We start from the raw sequence: 18,320 nt of genomic DNA on the forward strand, positions 1-18,320 counted from the left end.
CAGCAGGTCTTTGAGGACCTTGAGAGGCAGTTGCCAGCAAAATACAATTAAACAAAAGAAAATCTGGAATGGAAATACTTCTGAAATTAATTTATGAAGAAGAAAAAAATTAACACTCAAGGTAAAGTTGGGGAATGCAGCCAGTGTTTAGAATAAATGAAAAACAACTAAACAGGTGCGGCCATGAATACAACTCCTGGACTCAAATAGAAATATCTTTTTGGATCTCACTTTTATAGACTGCCGTTTCATTTAGAGAGGAAGAAAAGGGATGAAAGGGAAGGGAACATTTTAATTACCACAGTCACTTTCAAGCAGACTCCATGCAGTAAGTCACTATTAAACTACAGCAGAATGTCAGGACAAAACTATTGATTGTGTATTGGATTTCCCTTTAGGTTTCATGACTAAATATGGTGTACAGATGAATGAATAAACAAGGTTTTCAATACCAATTTCCGAAGGTCTACTGCAGAGGCTAGAAATCTCACTTATGCCGTCTCTGTTATTGGCAAAGGTCTCGTGTTTATTTCATGCCTCTTTGAACCGGCAGGCTTAGGTGCTGTGAATCTGTCTGATATCATCCCACTCAAACGTGAGGCCTGGATCCCAGCGTCCAGTAACCATCAGACCACAGTGGGATCAATCTTTGTTTGCCAGAGAATGGGATTGATTTACAAGTTCTGTCAAAGCAGCCCTCTCCACCTGCAGCAGACTGAGAAACAGGTAGCAACAACATGACCTGGACAACATCAGATATGTGGGCAGCTCAGACAGATGCATGTCTAAGAGGTATTCCACGCTGAGCAACAAGAAGGGAAGATTAACTGTGTCTCTAAGCGACAAAAATGCACCCGTGTCCTGCTAGCGATACCAAATTAAATAAATAAAACACTTTACAATTCAAACATGAAATGTAATGAAAGCTCAGAAGACATTTGCCTATCAAAAATGTGCGGTACATTCCAGACAGCGAGCTCGTGTCACAGTGGTGTGGAGAGTGAGCGGAACACATAAAGCTCAGGAAATTAAAGCTGTAAATAAAGGTCCGTCAGATAAAGGATCTCCTGACAGTTATGAGAGCAGCGCAGGCCGAGGGCTGGCCGCTGGCTCATTCAGGACGCGTGCGGATGGGCATGAAAAAACAAATCACAGTGATGAGGATGAAGGCCACCATTTGCATTTGGCTCTGCCAATTCACACTGACGCTCACCTCTTTTCATCTTCCTCTTTTGCCATTTTTATCCCCTCATGTACTTCAGTTTTTCTTGTCCCTGCTTTCTTCTTTTCTTAGAAACGCTGCATTTCACAGCAGACTCCTCTGTTTTAAATAAAGCAGGCTTGAAAGGAGAGATTCACTGATTCATTGATTGGGCTGATTAATTGGACTGATTAATGGCTTTTTGAAATAACAGGCATTAGTCGACGTCTGTGCTCATGAGGCTGATTAAAAAAATAAGCAAACAATGTCTGCAGACACTGCAGGCAGCAACGTCTGTGTTGTTGCTGACAAGCAATGTTAACATCCCCTGAATGATTCATGTGTTTTCCCATCCTAAATTACAGCATGTCAAATCTAAACATTTACTGGATTGTGTTTAATATCAATTCTGTTATGATGTACAGAGTAATGCCATTTAGTATCTAGTATTTAGCTTCTGGCACAAATATCAGTCATGTTCTAACATCTATAGCATCATGTATTTTTCTATTTAATGAATTTAACTTATTTAACGATTACCTACATATACTTTTTTAATGTAAAACTACCTCTGCGCTACTTACCACTGCACTATTATGATATTATTTTTAGCCTTTACATATTAGTCATGCCTATTTGTTGTTCTTTTGTGTTTATAGTTGATGTTATTATTATTATATTTTTATATGTATGCCTTATTCTTATGCCTTTGTACAAATAGAGCACAGTTTACCAAGACAAATTCCTAGTATGTTCAAGCATACCTGGCCAATAAAGCTGATTCTGATTCTAAATGAATCTAAAAATCCATCTGAAACATGTTACCGGCTAAGATAACCATACATATTAGATTACAATTTGCATAGAATAAAGGATGTTATTAATATTAAATTGTGGTAGTTTATCAAATACAAAAAACAACAACAATGTGATATCAGCATTATATAATCGACCATCAGACAACATGTTCTCTAATTATCGGCATGTTGAAAAACCGATATCAGTCGTCCACTACTTGAAAGAGCTTGTTCTGCAGCCTGGTGAAAATGCAAAATCAATTGTGGCTTTTTGTACCAATTATGTATGATGAGGCTTTATATTCTAAGGAGGAATGTAAGTGCATTAACAAAACATTTACACAAACATTTTACAGATATCATCATTACTAACCTCAAACACTATCATCGAGCTCATTCATCTGTTAATCAGCTCCTCAGAGGCAGACAGGAAGAGAAAGGGATGTTTTACTTGAATTATAAAGATATTACTTGAGGAACTATTTGTTGAATCTGCCTAAAGGGAAACTTTAATATAGAAATTAAAAGATAAGCTTAGTTATCATTACAAGATTTTACCAGAACAACTAATTTAAAACAACTACAAGGTTTCCATCGAGACTGATAAAATAATCGGTCACTTAGGTTTGAAACATCAACTCAGGTGGAATTTTCCAAACTAAAAACCTTGAGATTATATATAATTATTTTCTTATTGTAAAGAAATCCTAATGAAAGTTTGAACCAACAAAATAACCTGTGGTTCCTACATGAGTTGAAACACTGAGCCATGGAGCTCCACTGCTGATCAAAAGCTGTGAAGACATCAGTGAGCCTCACTGTTACACTGAGTGACATGTTGCTTCATTATGATGGATATGAGGGCTGTAATTTTGAATTGGTCCCACAAGCACAATCCTGCTGCTTAAAATACTCTGGAGTGCACTAAATGTGTGTTTAACAGGCACTGAAAATAATCCCCAGAAAATGCTTTACTTTTGATTCACAACATTTGTGAAAAGCAACACTGTTGATAATAATAAATAATTGAACCTTTTTTTAAATGAAAACTTCATTATAGGCCCATTTTTCTATATTCTACTATTCTACTATGTGCTTAAATGGGCGGGTATACTCCTGTATGCAGCAACGCCACTTCTAAGCATAACTCCTTGGCGTATGAACTTTATCGTCATACTGGGACTTCTAGCCAGCTGCCAGTATCCTTTCCTGTCCTCCATAATGACACCTAACATTCATTACCAATAATGCACTATGCAACACTTGTCATTTTGTGGGCGTCACATGACAAGAGTAATGTCAAACATCAACTGCAGACATTTAAAACATGGTACTTTTCATTTACTGATGCTAACTGTATGATACACATGCCAACAAGTGATTAAAGGGAGTTCCTGCACTTATTTTTTTTTTCACTTAAAGCACTGTATGTCAGGCCTTTAGTATGAGCAGGAGCACTAGACTGGGCTATATATGCCACCGACAGGAAGCCACCATTGCCTCCTCTCCAGTCTACCTGGTATTATTTTCTATCACCACAAGGTTCCCAGCAAATTAAACCAATATGGAGGTAAATAGAGAAGACCACTGATCGGTCACATTTGAGGTGGACACCCTGCACAATCCAGTTTTAGCATGAAGTTCCTGCCTGTGTTTGCCCTCTGTAGTTGGTAGGGTTGGGCAATGGTTTTGGAATATTCTAACTTTGTAAACTTCGAAGAGTTACTTTGAATATTTTCTCATTTTAAAAGTAAAATTTTGTATCGTATTTACCGGTGCCTGCTTGTACTACAGTATTCCGGCCAGACGGGGCTATAGAGCGTCTTAAAGCTGTTTGCTAACCACATTAAATAACAGAAGAAGAAGAATGCTAACTGCCATTTCTGAATCTCACACTACTACACATGTTTCCAGAGACTGAGCATGGCTGTAAAATGTAAACAAACACGCCACGCCTCGTCACAGAAACACAGTCATAAAGGTCGAGACAGAGGCTGTCAGTGCCCGATACTAGCAGTAGTTGGGTTGAGAGGTCTGTCACTTGGACATTTTGAAGAGTGAAGCTGTATTCACATATGCACAAAACTAATGAAAACTTCAAAAAAATGTTTTAGTAACGTTGCATCTGTGAAAGCAAACAGACCAAACTTTCATCCTGACTTCATCTGGAATGTTTCCTGCTAGTTCCTTTGTGAAATTTCTGCACTAAGGGGAGACATGTTTGGGAAAATTCCCTCTGCGCGAGTGGGTGATGACGGTTATATCATGTGACCAGCGCAAACCTGGAAGCGAGACACATAACAGAATTAACAAAAACATCCGGGGTTGAAACGAGAGTTATCTTTAAGATCAGAACAACAATGATGTCTGCACATCCATCCATTCACACAGTAGCATTGATACAAATGCTAAAAGTTGCACAGCATACTGTAGGCCTCTGTTGGTTTCTGTAAATATTAAACTGTAGCTGTCGCAGCATGCTTTTGATGTCATTTCCTGCCTCCGACCCACAGCCACGCTTGTCCAACAGGGAAGACTTCACACTGTGAGGGATATTTTTTGAAAACTTTCAGGTGCAGAGTTCCTGAAAATGTCTAAACAATTCAAAAATTGCATATCTGAAAGAGCCTTGACCATGGTTTGCAAGAAATGTTCAGAGCTAACCAAATAGTTGCTGCTTATGTTAGCTGAGAAACTTACATTACATAACCTGCCCACCACTGGTCACTTGGTTGAGCAGTAACTGTGACTTTAATGACTAAAAGTTTGCAGCTACTAAATGTTTGCAGCTAAAGTTCATTGAGAGACATCAAAGAAATGCTGAATATCTGAATGGAACATCTGAATTTGACTACATAAACTCCAAAAACTGGGATGATAAAAGACGTATTGTTTGTTGACACATCGCTAACCCATGCTGATGATTTAATTACAAACCAACAAGACTCCTTATTGAAGATGTACTATTTGGGTCCATTAAACAGACTAAACAGAGACAAAAACAGTCTGGACAATACTCCATTGCTGTGTCCCGGGGTCGGATTCCAAACTAATTTAGCGGGCACAGCCTGCATATTAATGTTGGGAGCTTACCCTCCAGTCTATCTGTGCCTCCACTGAATCCAGGGCACCTTCAGGGCAGAGAGAGCCTGCCCGATCTGTGTCCGCCATGATAACAATACAGGGACCATTGATGAAAGGTCTTGTGGGAATTTATTACAAGCAACGACTGGAGAACACGGTGCCAGAGAGACTGAATAACCAGCATCTGAATACAAGCCACAAATTATACACAGTTTCAGTAAATGAAGTGACTGTGTGCCTTTTGTTCCATGGCTTTCCTTTCACTAGTGGGAAGCTGAACACCACTACCACTACTATGGCCAGGCAGCTCTGAGAGAGGAAGTTGTTGAAGCCGAGATTTCCTGCTTTCATTGTGGTTTAGAACTCAAAATGTTTATAGTGGTTTCAGAAACTGACTCATCAAATGATTCATGGTGTACATATTGCTTTTCATGTGTGTGTTCACAAGCAGCTCATTCATTTGTCTTTTTGATTCAAATAAGAGGAGGAAGAAAAAGTGCACGTCCCAGGAATAACTTCTGAGGCAGTGTATGTCAATAACGAGTGGCTCCGGCATTATGCTGTTGGAATACTTTTTTTTCTATTGCACATGACTACCATATGGTAAAAATTACAAGGCTGCGATATTAAAGCAGGAAGACTTCAAGGGGTCAGAGAAGATCAATCACTTGCCGCTTTAAATAAAAGTAAGAAAGTTCAAGCATGACTTCTTACTTGTGAATGAAAACATGGACTACTTCTCCTCAGCACAATGGGACTAGACTTGAACTCAGCTTGTCTTCCATAAGTATGCACAAGGAGAAAAAAATAAATGTGTTGCTCTTACGAAGGTGGTTGACAGGGCCAAAGTGCATTCGGTAGCTGGCAGTCATTTTATGGCTGCAGCACTGAAGCAGATTTACTTAGATGACGTCAGTGGCTTTGAGCCAGCTTTTCCTTTTTGGTGGCACTCTCGGCTGGCCTCAGTGGGCCCTGCTCAAACTGCTGAGCAGCAGCGCATACTCTAAAATTCCCTTTCTAGACCAGGGTTTACCTCAGGGCACACACAGTCTGGAAGCCTGCAGGAGTGTCCTCTTTTTTAAAGCGGGCTTTGACCGAGGAGAACACTGATGTTTTGATGTGATTCTCCCCCTGCCACACATCACATCTAATTACACGATTAATGACTCTGCGGCCAGATTCAATTACAGATCACAGATCTGTTGCTAGCCCAGGATTTTCATAACAAAAAATATCATTGTGTATTATCATTTCAATTAAAACACAGGACACGTAATGTGTTCACATTCCCATGAGGAATTTCACAGGCCGTCACTACAAATAGAAAACATTCCTTGTAACATGCGTGTGATGCATTTGCTTTATTTTAGGCAGCTAAAGCTTTTAACATCAATTTTCTGGTAATCCATATATGTTTGGATTACTGTCATAAAACAATATAAAAGACACCACAGCTTTTAACTACAAGTAAAACTCAAGCTCTGAAAACATCTCATCAAAGATCTACAAACTAATCGAACAGTTAACAAAGGCTTATTAAGGAATCAGCTGATTTTTCCCTTTGAATGTGAATGTCTCTTTATCAATCAAAGAGCTTTTACTTTGAAAAGCATGTATAGAAAATGTCTTCTCAAACATGCAAGATATTTCAGAATTCAGAATAAAATGTCAGAATAAAATCTCATAATTCATGCAGCACATTTTTCAATAAAAACTAAATTTGAAGTCATGATTTCTTATGTTTTTTATCAGTACTACAATAGAAATGGACAATACATACAAATAATAAATACAAGTGGATTTAAACGCTGTTTCTTTAAACAAGATGCTTCCAGAGAAAATGAATTCATCACTGCTCCATAGCACCTGTTGCAGCGGCACACACACACACACACACACCACACAGGTGCCTCTCCCCAGCAGTCTGTTATGACTCACACACACACACACACAGCACCTCTCCATGTCCTTTGATGAAATTTGTATGGAAGTATCTACGGTTATTTTTTAATTTAAGCTATAGTGATGATGATTAAAAAACTAAAGAATACAGTTTGGATTCCCTCATTGATAAAAAGAAAATATGTATTGTAGATTCATGCCAAGCTCAACACAGGAGAAAAAGAAAGCATTAATTTTCAAACAGGGAGAATCAATATCTGCCGCGTTCACTTGCATAGCGTAAAACGAGCGAAGACATTGACGGATATTTCTCCCAAAACAAGTCTCCTGAGAGTCGATAACCCTTGAGGACCATCCAGCGTGGACAACCGAAGAAAAGAAGAGTCACTTCGCTCCAAAAAGTAACACGGTCCACTCTGTGCTTCACAAAAGCACATTATTCTTTCCACACTTCACAACAGATAGACTGCACTCTCTGTAGTGCTGCCCTCGGACCTCAACAAGGGATAGGATTTGAAGCAACAATGCATTAAAGTTTAGACTTTGATGCAATATATCCACAGGGGCACTGGCCTTTCTACTCAGATATGATCAGCATCAGCTTTCTTTTCAATCAGTCTCTTTTGCTTTACTCATTTATTAAATATCAAGACTTATCATTATATAAAGAAAGAAACAGTATGCCAAGTATCAACCTTACTACTATGAATGCCTATAATGCAGTTTCTCTGATTTGCTATAATGCTTAAAGCACTGCATTATACAAACTCTAACAGCCTGCAGAGTCTGGGACTCCTAATTTCAGAGGTAAAGTCTCAGTCAGTCAAACAAAGACAACATCCTATTCTTGCACAAATGTTGTGCAGGCTCTCCTCCAACAGGTCCACTGGTTGTATAAGCTGGAAACAAAGAATCTATTACAACCCCAATTTTGTTGTTGTTGTTGTTTATTCCAAGCAAGCTGATTTACTATGTGACTTGTCTGGAGTTGCGCCTGAATGCATGCAAACTGTTTCCTGGAAATGATAACAGTCCTTTTCATGTGACCTAAAAACAACATTTTATGCATCTACATGCTACAGAGGAAGTAGCTTAACTGTTAGATAAAGCATATTTGAGAAGTCTATGTAACCAGTTGCTTTTCGTATTAAATATAAAAAAATCTGCAGCCAGAAATTTGTAGGGACAGAAAATGGATTTTTGCTGAACCTCCTTTCAAAGCGTGCGCAGGTCTATGAAGCACTCAGTTAAGTCAAGCCTATGCTAAGCTGATTACAATACAGCAACTCTCACATTTTCATTTTTAAGACCAGAGGCAAACTACTTTACTTTTCAAAATGACTTGTAAAATGACATGACACCATGCGATGTCAACATCAGTGTGAGACTACACAGCTGACTTGCAGAGCTTGTGAGGTTAAATCAAGATTTGTTTTGTGATTCTCTGCTGAATTAGTCAAGTATAAGGACACCTTGATTGAATCACAGCAGCATATCTGAGCTGTGTAAACTGTGCCCTGATGACCTGACTGGGCTGTTTGTTCAGAGCAAACCAAATATAACAATTTACAGTAGCAAATATTCAATCAGGTATAATAAGAGGGAGCAACAAATACAGAGATCTTTCGTATACCTCAATATCCATGTGCAATGTTGTAAATTATTCCATAACATATCTTATTATTATTATTATATTCATCTACTACATGTGCACTCTGGCTTAGGCTAATTTAACTTAGTTCATGTATTTAAAGGTACTTATTTACCTTTCTTTGTACAGATAATATTTTTATTTTTATTTAGAATTTGGGGATTTGTGTTTAGGTTTATATATTTATTGCCCTTACTGTCTTGTTGTGTCCTTACTGTCTTGTTGTTAAGTACCAGTGTTTCATTCACCACATCAAATTCCTTGTGTGTGCAAGCTCACTTGGCAATAAAGCTTTCTTGAATCTTGAATATTTCTGTGTTTGGTGCAAAAGTCTGAACACACACTATTTAAAAAAAAATACTTTACACCCTTTTATTCTTCACAAGAAGCTTCTGGCCTTTTCTTTATAAAAGTTATGTGAATTAAACCACTGCAAGGAGTAAAAGTTTGTGACACACTCACACACACAGCTGGTCTACAGGCAGTTCAGTTTTAGCTGAGCATGCATTTTCCAAAGTAGATGAAGGTACAGGAAAACAATAACATCAAAACACACGTTTAAAATAACTTTATCAAAGACGTCAGGTTGGATTGAGTCACGTTGGATCAGCTTTAAAGCCCAGAGGAAGTTAAAACGCTCCTGAGTGCTTTAATTTGGACTTTGGGAGGGACACAGAGGAGCTCCGGTGTGATGAGTTCGGGTCTAACCTTTCCCTCCGGTTCAGCCTTTAGTTACAGTAACAACATGGAGAACACAGAGAAACATTAAAAAAAACATTTACTTACACTAAACTTCGGTGGCGTTTTCGACAAAGCACCGTCAAACGCGTTGAAGCAACAAGTCTCTCCACGGTGTTTCCTTCGAGGTGGTCCGAATAAGGTCCAACAACTCCCGGCTGAGCCAACTACGGAGAGCAAAACAGCAGCAACGTTTTCAACCGTCATCTTGTCCAAAAAACGTTATTCGTGATATTGTTAGTTCCCCCCGAAGCACACCGGGAGTTTCTGGGGATCTAACACGGGGGCAAAACGGCATCTGAGGCTTCTCATAGGGGCGTAGGATCGGGCTTCTTTTCAAAAAATGTGAAAAATGTCAAAGATTTTCGCTGCTATGTCAAAGCCATAGGCTACAACAGTGAGTGTTCAAAGTGAGCACCCTGTTGCAACAGCGACCAGAATCGGCCATCTATCTCAGCGGTGGAAACATACGACCTAACGTTACTGGATAAAGAGTAAAAACATTTAAATTAGCTCACATTTTTTAATAATTCGTCCAATTTTTCCAAAAGATGTCCACCTAACCCCGTGAACAGAAGTCTACAACCAGTTTGGATACCTGCAACTACCATGGAAACTTACCTCGTTATTGATATCTCATATAAAAATGTCCCTTTCTTTAGATAAGGGGATGTTACGGGGTAATTTTAATACTATGTCAAGTTATTCTGGTGTTTCTGGGCCAGCCAGGAAAGGTGTAGGTGAATCGCTTCGCGCACTGACAGAGATGCGAAGAATGCTCGGAATGAGAAGAGGAATGAAATGAACGCAAAGAGCGAGTTTGCGCCGGGGCGGAGCGAGAGGTGGCGTCATCCCGAGCCCCGAGCAGTCAGCCTGGGCAGCAGGCAGCAGGAGGGGCAGGGAGGGTACAAAACATCCCGAGGACCGGCGACGCCTTCAAGGACCGCACGAAAGTGGGAGATTACAGCTCCTGGGGCCCATGAAGGCAACTCGAACTCAATGCAGCAACAATTAACATGTAAGTGTGTCTCAGATCAACACAAACAAAAACAATTTATTAATTTTAACATTTTATTTTTCTTACGCACGATTTTAAGCTAAGCCTACTTGGTTTCCTTCTTGTTCTTGTCACAGCTCTCACAGTTCTCCCACTTAGAAAGATGAGAGAGGTCAGTAATTTTCATCAGAGGTACACTTCAACTATGAGAGACAAAATGAGAAAAAAAAATCCAGGAAATCACTTTGTAGGATTTTAAAAGAATTTATTTTTAAATTATGGTGGAAAATAAGTATTTGGTCACCCACAAACATGGTCTGTGAGAGCCAGAAATCTTGCTAGCAGGGAAAACTTATTTTAAGCAATATTTTACCAGTATTTTAAAGCTTAATGTTCAAAATATGCCAGGAACGCTAACAATTAGTATTTTTTCACTCAAAAAAAAAAAAGATTTTTGCACTATACATTTCATGTCAACTTCTTCATTTGAGATATCTTCACCTTAATTTGAGGCAATTATAGCTGCCCTTGAAGGCAACTCGAACTCAATGCAGCAACAATTAACATGTAAGTGTGTCTCAGATCAACACAAACAAAAACAATTTATTCATTTTAACATTTTATTTTTCTTACGTACGATTTTAAGCTAAGCCTTCTTTGTTTCCTTCTTGTTCTTGTCACAGCTCTTCATCTCAACCACATGTCAAGAAAACATGGGTTGCTAGATACCTTTGTTGGCAACTTGTCCCCTTCCTTCGCAATGATACAAGTGTCTTAGTGTTCTACTTTAATTCAAATTTTGAAGCTCAGGTATTTCATTTGTAGCATTATGTAGGTTACTTCTTAAACATTTCAGTATTGTAACTATATAAAGTGGGGCAAAAAAGTATTTAGTCAGCCACTGATTTTGCAAGTTCTCCCACTTAGAAAGATGAGAGAAGTCAGTAATTTTCATCAGAGGTACACTTCAACTATGAGAGACAAAATGAGAAAAAAAAATCCAGGAAATCACATTGTAGGATTTTAAAAGAATTTATTTGTAAATTATGGTGGAAAATAAGTATTTGGTCACCCACAAACTTGGTCTTTGAGAGCCAGAAATCTTGCTAGCAGGGAAAACTTATTTTAAGCAATATTTTACCAGTATTTTAAAGCTTAATGTTGAAAATATGCCAGGAATGCTAACAATTAGTATTTTTTCACTCAAAAAAAAAAGATTTTTGCACTATTCATTTAATGTCAACTTCTTCATTTGAGAAATCTTCACCTTAATTTGAGCCAATTATAGCTGCCCTTGAAGGCAACTCGAACTCAATGCAGCAACAGTTAACATGTAAGTGTGTCTCAGATCAACACAAACAAAAACAAGTTATTAAATTTAACATTTTCTTTTTCTTACGTACAATTTTAAGCTAAGCCTACCTTTATTTCCTTCTTTTTCTTGCCACAGCTCTTCATCTCAACCACATTTCAAGAAAACATGGGTTGCTAGATACTTTTGTTGGCAACTTGTCCCTTTCCTTCGCAATGATACAAGTGTCTTAGTGTTTAAAAGCTACTTTAATTCAGAATTTGAAGCTCAGGTCTCTCATTTGTACCATTATATAGGCTAATTCGTAAACATTTCAGTATTGTAACAATATAACGTAAAGTAATGGGGAACTACCTATTTTATACAGTCTATGGGAACAACCCATGAACCACCTCGACCTCTGAGGTCATCAGGTACTGGTCTGCTTTCAGTCCCTGGAGTCAGAATGAAACATGGTGAAGCAGCATTTAGTCATTATGCACCACATATCTGGAACACACTCCCTGAAAGCTGTAGGTCTGCTCCAACTCTCACCTCTTTTAAATTAAAGACTAAGACTTTTTTATTTGCCACTGCCTTCCTATCTTAGCTTATTTTAACTCACTTTAACCTAATTTTATTTTTAATATATTTCTAATTTTCCTTTTCTTTTCTGTTTTATTATATTTGTCATTTTATTTGTGCTCTTTTATGCTTGTCTGAATGTTTCCAGTGCTTTTAATGTTTTAATGTAAAGCACATTGAGTTGCCCTTGTGTTTGAAATGCGCTATACAAATAAAGTTGCCTTGCCTTGCCTTGCCTTACAAACTCATCCAGTAAATCTGTATTTGATTGTTTAAGTGTTCATTATTAAATTTGATGTTTGGTGAAAAGATAAGGTGATAACCAACTGGTTAGCCGTCTGGTTTAGTGGTAGATTATGTTGTGAAAGGTAGGCAGGTATTATAAGTTTTTCTTCTTCCTGCTCCTGTTTGTTCGTGGACAGTGAATACTCTATTTTGTGAAGATGTGTATCAAATATGTTGTGTTGTCAAACACTGAAGTGAGCAAATACAATTCTTATGAATTAATGAATATATGCCAGGCAGCTAACATTACTTCCTCCCCACTTAATTTTTTTGTCTGCTTTGGTTAGTCTGCAAAAGTAGTTCTCAAACATCAACAATGTAGCTTACTTAAAGTAATGTTTTAGGCAAGTACCCCCTGAACAGTGCATGATAGTTTTAGTAGACAAAAAGGCCTTAATAAAAAGATACAGTACAGCAAAAATGTGTCTTTGCATATGCTTACAAGTAATCAATTTTTAAACTTTAATCCATCATCCAATATCCACATCTTTTCTTTTCTCTTTTGTATGAGTACATTAGTATCTCCGAACATCTTCAATCACTGAACAACCACTCACCTGTATAAGATATCTCTAGAAAAACCCTTTTCAACCTCATACCTTTCACAACAGTATTTGATAAATATATTTATATGACCGGCATATACACCTGTACAGACACACAGTGCAATCAATAATATAAACAGTGCAATTACTTTGATTTTTCTTAGCTAATTTAATCTTGGTTTTATTTCTATTGTCATGTTGTGTTATTTTAAATGTTAAATTCTTACCATGCTGCTATTGTGAAGACTGCCTTTTATTGTTTCACAACAATGACAATAAAGATCTATTCATTCTATTCATTCATGTATTTCAAAGTACAAAGTCTATGCATTACGTGTTTAACTTTAATTAACCTGAATAATGAGTTAAGATTCATCCATGTTCATAGCTTAACAGACGCTTCTTATTTATGTGGAGCCAACTCAGACATACATAGTGAGGAGGGATGACAGCTGTGTTTTATACCTCAATGTTGGGAAGAAAACATTCTAGATAAAAACATGTCATGTGCACTTCACTGCTAGATTGTTGCTCCACAAGGTGTGTAGTCAACTCTCCTTTTGACTCAAATGACCAATATTTAGATTTGTTTTTTACATGAAATTAAGGGCTGTTATATTTCTTACAGGCTGACTTCACTGGAACTCAACAGGAGAGAAGAGAGGAGTACTGAGAGCAGGCTGTCATGAAGATTGTGCAAACTTTGTAAAGGTAAAAACAAAAAGTAGACTTCAAATATCTCAGCAATGATGTAGCCTGTTTATAACAAACCTTACCGATTGAAGGCACATTTGAGCTTACATGGCATCCTCAAAATCTAATCTAATCCGAAAATGAAACTTAACACAATATTTGGTCAAATGTTCAGAAAAAAAGGTATCTTTCAAACACGTCCACAAACCTACTATTTGATTTTTAGAGAGGCTTTGTTGGCCATGTTTAGAATGTCTGGCGTGAGTTCAAACATTTCCAGACTGAAACCCAAGTGAAAGACACAACTGTGGTCTTGTCTGAACAAGCCATCCATTAAAAGCCAGTGTTTTGACACCAATCCCTCAAAAGAAAAGGATCCATAAAGATGAACGACTGCCCCTCCGAGGCCATCCATCAACACCTTTTAACACCTGTCTGTGCACGTTCAGCAGAGGGAGAAACATGGGAGAGAGTGTGTGATTTAAATGTTACAGGGCCGTCTTTCAGTGTATCTTCCTGTTTTATTTTTATAATCTGATGAAAATGCGCTTCATGACAGAAGTGGACACTCAAAAACAGCTGCTAGCAGGCATATCATTGTCACACTTGTCTTTCTGCTCCCTTAATAGCCAGCTGTATGTAGGGCTTCTTAAATGAGAAACCCCTTGATTTTTTTTTTTCAAAGATGAATACAGCACCCATGTATTACTCCTGGAGCCTGGATATAACAGTTGTAATTCATCAGCTGCCAATGTTTGAAAGCAACATGTTAAAAATAATCTTGTCACGTGTGTCAGAACTAAAAAAAAACAGAACAGAAAAAAGGCTCTCATATGTGAAGTCTTCAGTGTGAGTGCTCACAGCAGAAGAGACTGCATTTTGTAGGTTACTGAGCCACATGATTACAGTTAAATTATTGATATTTGAATTGCTGGCATTCTTTTCTCTGTGCTCACTCTACGCTTACTGTATTTCATCATTCCTGAGTGTGACAGAGGTGAGAAAGTAAAAAACCCTGTTTGTACCAGAACAAAAAGCCCACCGTGCGATAAGTGTTCGAGCACAGCTGCTCAGCTGTTGTGTAACAGGGTGTGGCCCTGTGAGCGGTGCGAGGGTAAAAGCTGTACAGGTGTAAAATGAGACAAGGCAGACAAATGTGTCAGAGAGAGCGGGAGAGTCTCGTGCAAAGCATGTTGCTCTCATTAGAGAGGTAAGATTCACACCTCTGCAAACTTGCACACTTCTTTAACACAGAGCAGGAACTCTGGTACTCTGGTCTTCTTCTACACAACTTACATCAGCAGTTTAAGATACATTTTTAAGATCCAAGGATTAACATGTGTTGCTTTTATTTAAACTCCTGCAAGACCTTTGTATGAGTTTGATGATGGCATCTAACAATAGAAAAAAGAATTACTGCTGGGTAATAAACTGTATCTTTTCTTTTGTTTATGAAAACGCACCATGTGATCAGGAAAACACAATCATGGCATCCCTAGCAGGGGTTGCATTTGAGAGATCTGTAGCGTAGTTGTACTACATTCTTCCAGCTTTATCCAGAGGTGCTTATCATTTTAGCTGATACCATGCTTAAAGCTCATGTGAGGAGTTTTTAGCTGGTTATGAAATTAATACTGATGTCTCTATAGACCTACAAAAGCAAAGTAAAAAACATCTGTGAGAAGATTGATTCTTTTTTCATACTTCTCTTAATATCTGTAAACACTAGCACAGTGGTGTTGCATAAAGCAAGACAGCCAAAACAGCCTTTATTTACATTTCCAAGACAAATATTCATGATGAGTGATGTGTTTGATTGTTACATGAATAAAAAAACAACTCACGGGGGGCATCAGTGGCCTAGCGGTCTAAGCGCGCACCCCTTATACAGAGTCTATAGTTCCCATTGAAGCGGTTGCAGGTTTCGACTCCTGGCATCTACCATTTTCTGCATGTCTTCCCCCACTCTCTGCTCCCAACACTTCCAGCTTTCCTATCCAATAAAAGGAATAGTGCCAAAAAACATAACTAGAAAAAGAACCTCACATGTACAGGACAAGGTTGGCAAAGAAATCAGAGGTGCCACCAAAATCGTCACAAACCAAAAGTTCCCCACAGTAGCTTTAGACACTGAATGTTCCTTTTGAGTTTTTGTTTTTAAATCAGCTTTTAAAAGAAGCACAGTGTACTTTTAGCTTTCAGGACCTTGATGCATTTATCCACTTTGGCCAGCTAATAATAATCCGACTTTGAGCAGACTGACCATAAAACATCCGCTAAATGTTGTTCGGACTTTCTTTATCAAGTTTACAGTACAAAGAAGATACAAGTAAAGTTTAGATTCTTCATAAAAAGAGAAAGTATTAATTATTCTGTGTCACTCGTGTTGCTTGTTGTGCTCATGGGGCTGCAGACAGGGTTGGTGTCATGGCCCCCTCCACATTGTAAAAAGTAAAGCCTGGGCCATGCACACTGAGATTACTCGTGCATTACCTGGATACACTCTACTGTTCTGCACTCACACTTCACTGTGTGTTCTCCTTTCCTACAAATGGTCACATTTCTCCCCAAACGGAACAAAAACAGGCTAATGGAACTCACCCTGTCCTGAAACATCCTCACTGTCATACAGGAACAACCACTTTCTGTCCACACAACATGCTGCTGTTCTTCATATCTATTTAATATCCCTGTACTTTTCAATCATATCTTTCGGTCTCTCACAATGAACCTTTAAAAGGTGATTTTATTTTCATATTTTGTTAAATGTGTAAACAGCATTACATTCCATAGCAAGTAAAGAATTTTGATGTGGCTTCATTTGAGTTGCAGTTTCCAGCTCTGTTGATCAGAATAAATGCACCTGCACAAAGAAGACCTGTGAATCAAATAACATGTGGATCAGTATATGTCATGCACTGCCCCCTATATATGTAGTCTGCATGTAGCCTCTCAGATTTAAACAAGATTAAGATTAAACAGATTTTTATATTTTCCTGGAGATGTGACATGAAGCAGCATTTCTAGTCTCTGCATGCTTCATGTCTATAATATACGGTCCATTATGTTTTGATCTTGATTGTGTGTCATATTTTTCTATATACTGAAAACAGATAAAAGCAGAACGAATGCAAAGCCCATTTGTAATCTTGATGTTTGTGTTTGTGCGCACTATTCCCACACTAATGCCTTCACTCCGCTGTGTCCCTCTTCATTCTATTTTCAGCTGAGATAAAATATGTCCGAGGAGGAGGACTCTTTTTCATAAGCCAATTTGGGAGCTTGGGGACGTCGCAGATAATAACAGCTTAATCATTAAAAGCATGCTTCAGGGAACACCAATCAGCTGTTCTGAACCAGTGAAGCTCCAGCTTCTCCTCTGCAGACCTCATTCCTGACTCTTGGGTTGATAAGGTGGGTGTGTGTGTTGTAGCATTGTCTTGGACCTGCTGCTTTAAGCCTCAGAGGTAGTTCATGGTGCAATAGAATTAGCCTGTTTTAGTTCATTTTTACTGCAGGTCTGCAGCGCTGCCTGGCCTGGTCTGGTTCAGTCTGGCCTGTAACCTTCTCTAATCAGATAGCTGTGTAAGGCCAGGTGCTCTCCTGGCTCTGTGCTCTGACTGCACTGATTCACTTTATTCAGAGATAAGAGCAGGACTAGTGAGGGCCACTTACTGCCTAACTGAAAGGGAAGGGGGGAGCCCACATCCCAATCAGCAGAGCTTCTGATTATTCCATACACCAGATTAGTGTTTCACAGCATGTATTTGTCTGTCCCTTTAAATATACATTTTATGTAAGTAAAAGATAACACCTATTCTGAACAATGACATAAATAAACATATCAAACTCTTCAGCTTGTTACTGTAAGATTTACAGCTGGAGGAATTTCTTTTCATGTACTGAAGGAGTAGATATGAAAGCTGTTTGAACAATTATACAGCAGAGCACAGAGGTTCCTTTTTATGAATAATTAAAGACCAATTTGCAAAATTCAATTAAATGTTGCTTTCAAGATTTACTGATGAAAGTCTTTCAGCTGAGAAGGCTGAAAACGCCCCCTTGTGGCAAGTCAGAAACTTTGTTTTGGTTGGTTGGTTGTTTTACTTTAAAGCTCAGTGTGCAACCTGCAATTTTTAAAATAAAGACTTTAGAGAGGAGAGTTATGGGCAATGTGTTTCCTATTTAGAATTCATATATGCATTTAGAATAATATGTAAAGTATAATATGATGTAAATTATTTGAGCCATTACTTATTCTATTTACACAAGTTTTTATTAATTTCAATGAAAACTTTTTCTTATTTTAGTTGATTAACATATATTTTACGAGGAATATTCACATATTACAAAGTGGTAATATTGCATGATATTACAAAGTTTCACATAGAGAACAAGACACAACAATGTACAATAACGTTGAACTATTACGTCAAGTAATAAATTAGCACTTTTGAGCAGTATTATCTATGATTTAATGTTTCTAGTACAAGAATTCAGAGTATTTAAATCTCTATTTGAACGTATTTGCCTAACTCCTAATGAAAAATA

The 18,320-nt window shown here is 38.0% G+C and overlaps 1 protein-coding gene and 1 long non-coding RNA gene across 11 annotated transcripts in view; one reads left to right on the forward strand and one right to left on the reverse strand.

The window, feature by feature from the left end:
- Nucleotides 1-10,282, reverse strand: part of tead1b (TEA domain family member 1b) — a 54,533-nt gene extending 44,251 nt beyond the window's left edge. For 5 of the 10 annotated variants that reach the window (XM_034679899.1, XM_034679902.1, XM_034679900.1 and 2 more), the window contains exons 1-2: nt 9,995-10,259; nt 9,422-9,540 (exon numbers count right to left, since the gene is read on the reverse strand). The gene's annotated coding sequence lies outside the window, so the exon portion shown is untranslated. Of the gene's footprint in view, nt 1-9,421; nt 9,541-9,891 lie in introns of all 10 variants that reach the window. The other 5 variants (XM_034679904.1, XM_034679895.1, XM_034679896.1 and 2 more) reach the window with 5 other exon arrangements.
- Nucleotides 10,283-10,899: 617 nt separating this feature from the next.
- On the forward strand, nt 10,900-17,146 carry LOC117810210. Its single transcript, XR_004630737.1, has 3 exons — nt 10,900-10,937; nt 13,705-13,787; nt 16,996-17,146. It is a non-coding gene; the product is annotated as an uncharacterized LOC117810210 (long non-coding RNA).
- The last annotated feature ends 1,174 nt before the right edge of the window (nt 17,147-18,320 follow it).

The sequence above is a fragment of the Notolabrus celidotus genome, chromosome 3 (genome assembly GCF_009762535.1).
Source record: "Notolabrus celidotus isolate fNotCel1 chromosome 3, fNotCel1.pri, whole genome shotgun sequence".
Classification (NCBI taxonomy): domain Eukaryota; kingdom Metazoa; phylum Chordata; class Actinopteri; order Labriformes; family Labridae; genus Notolabrus; species Notolabrus celidotus.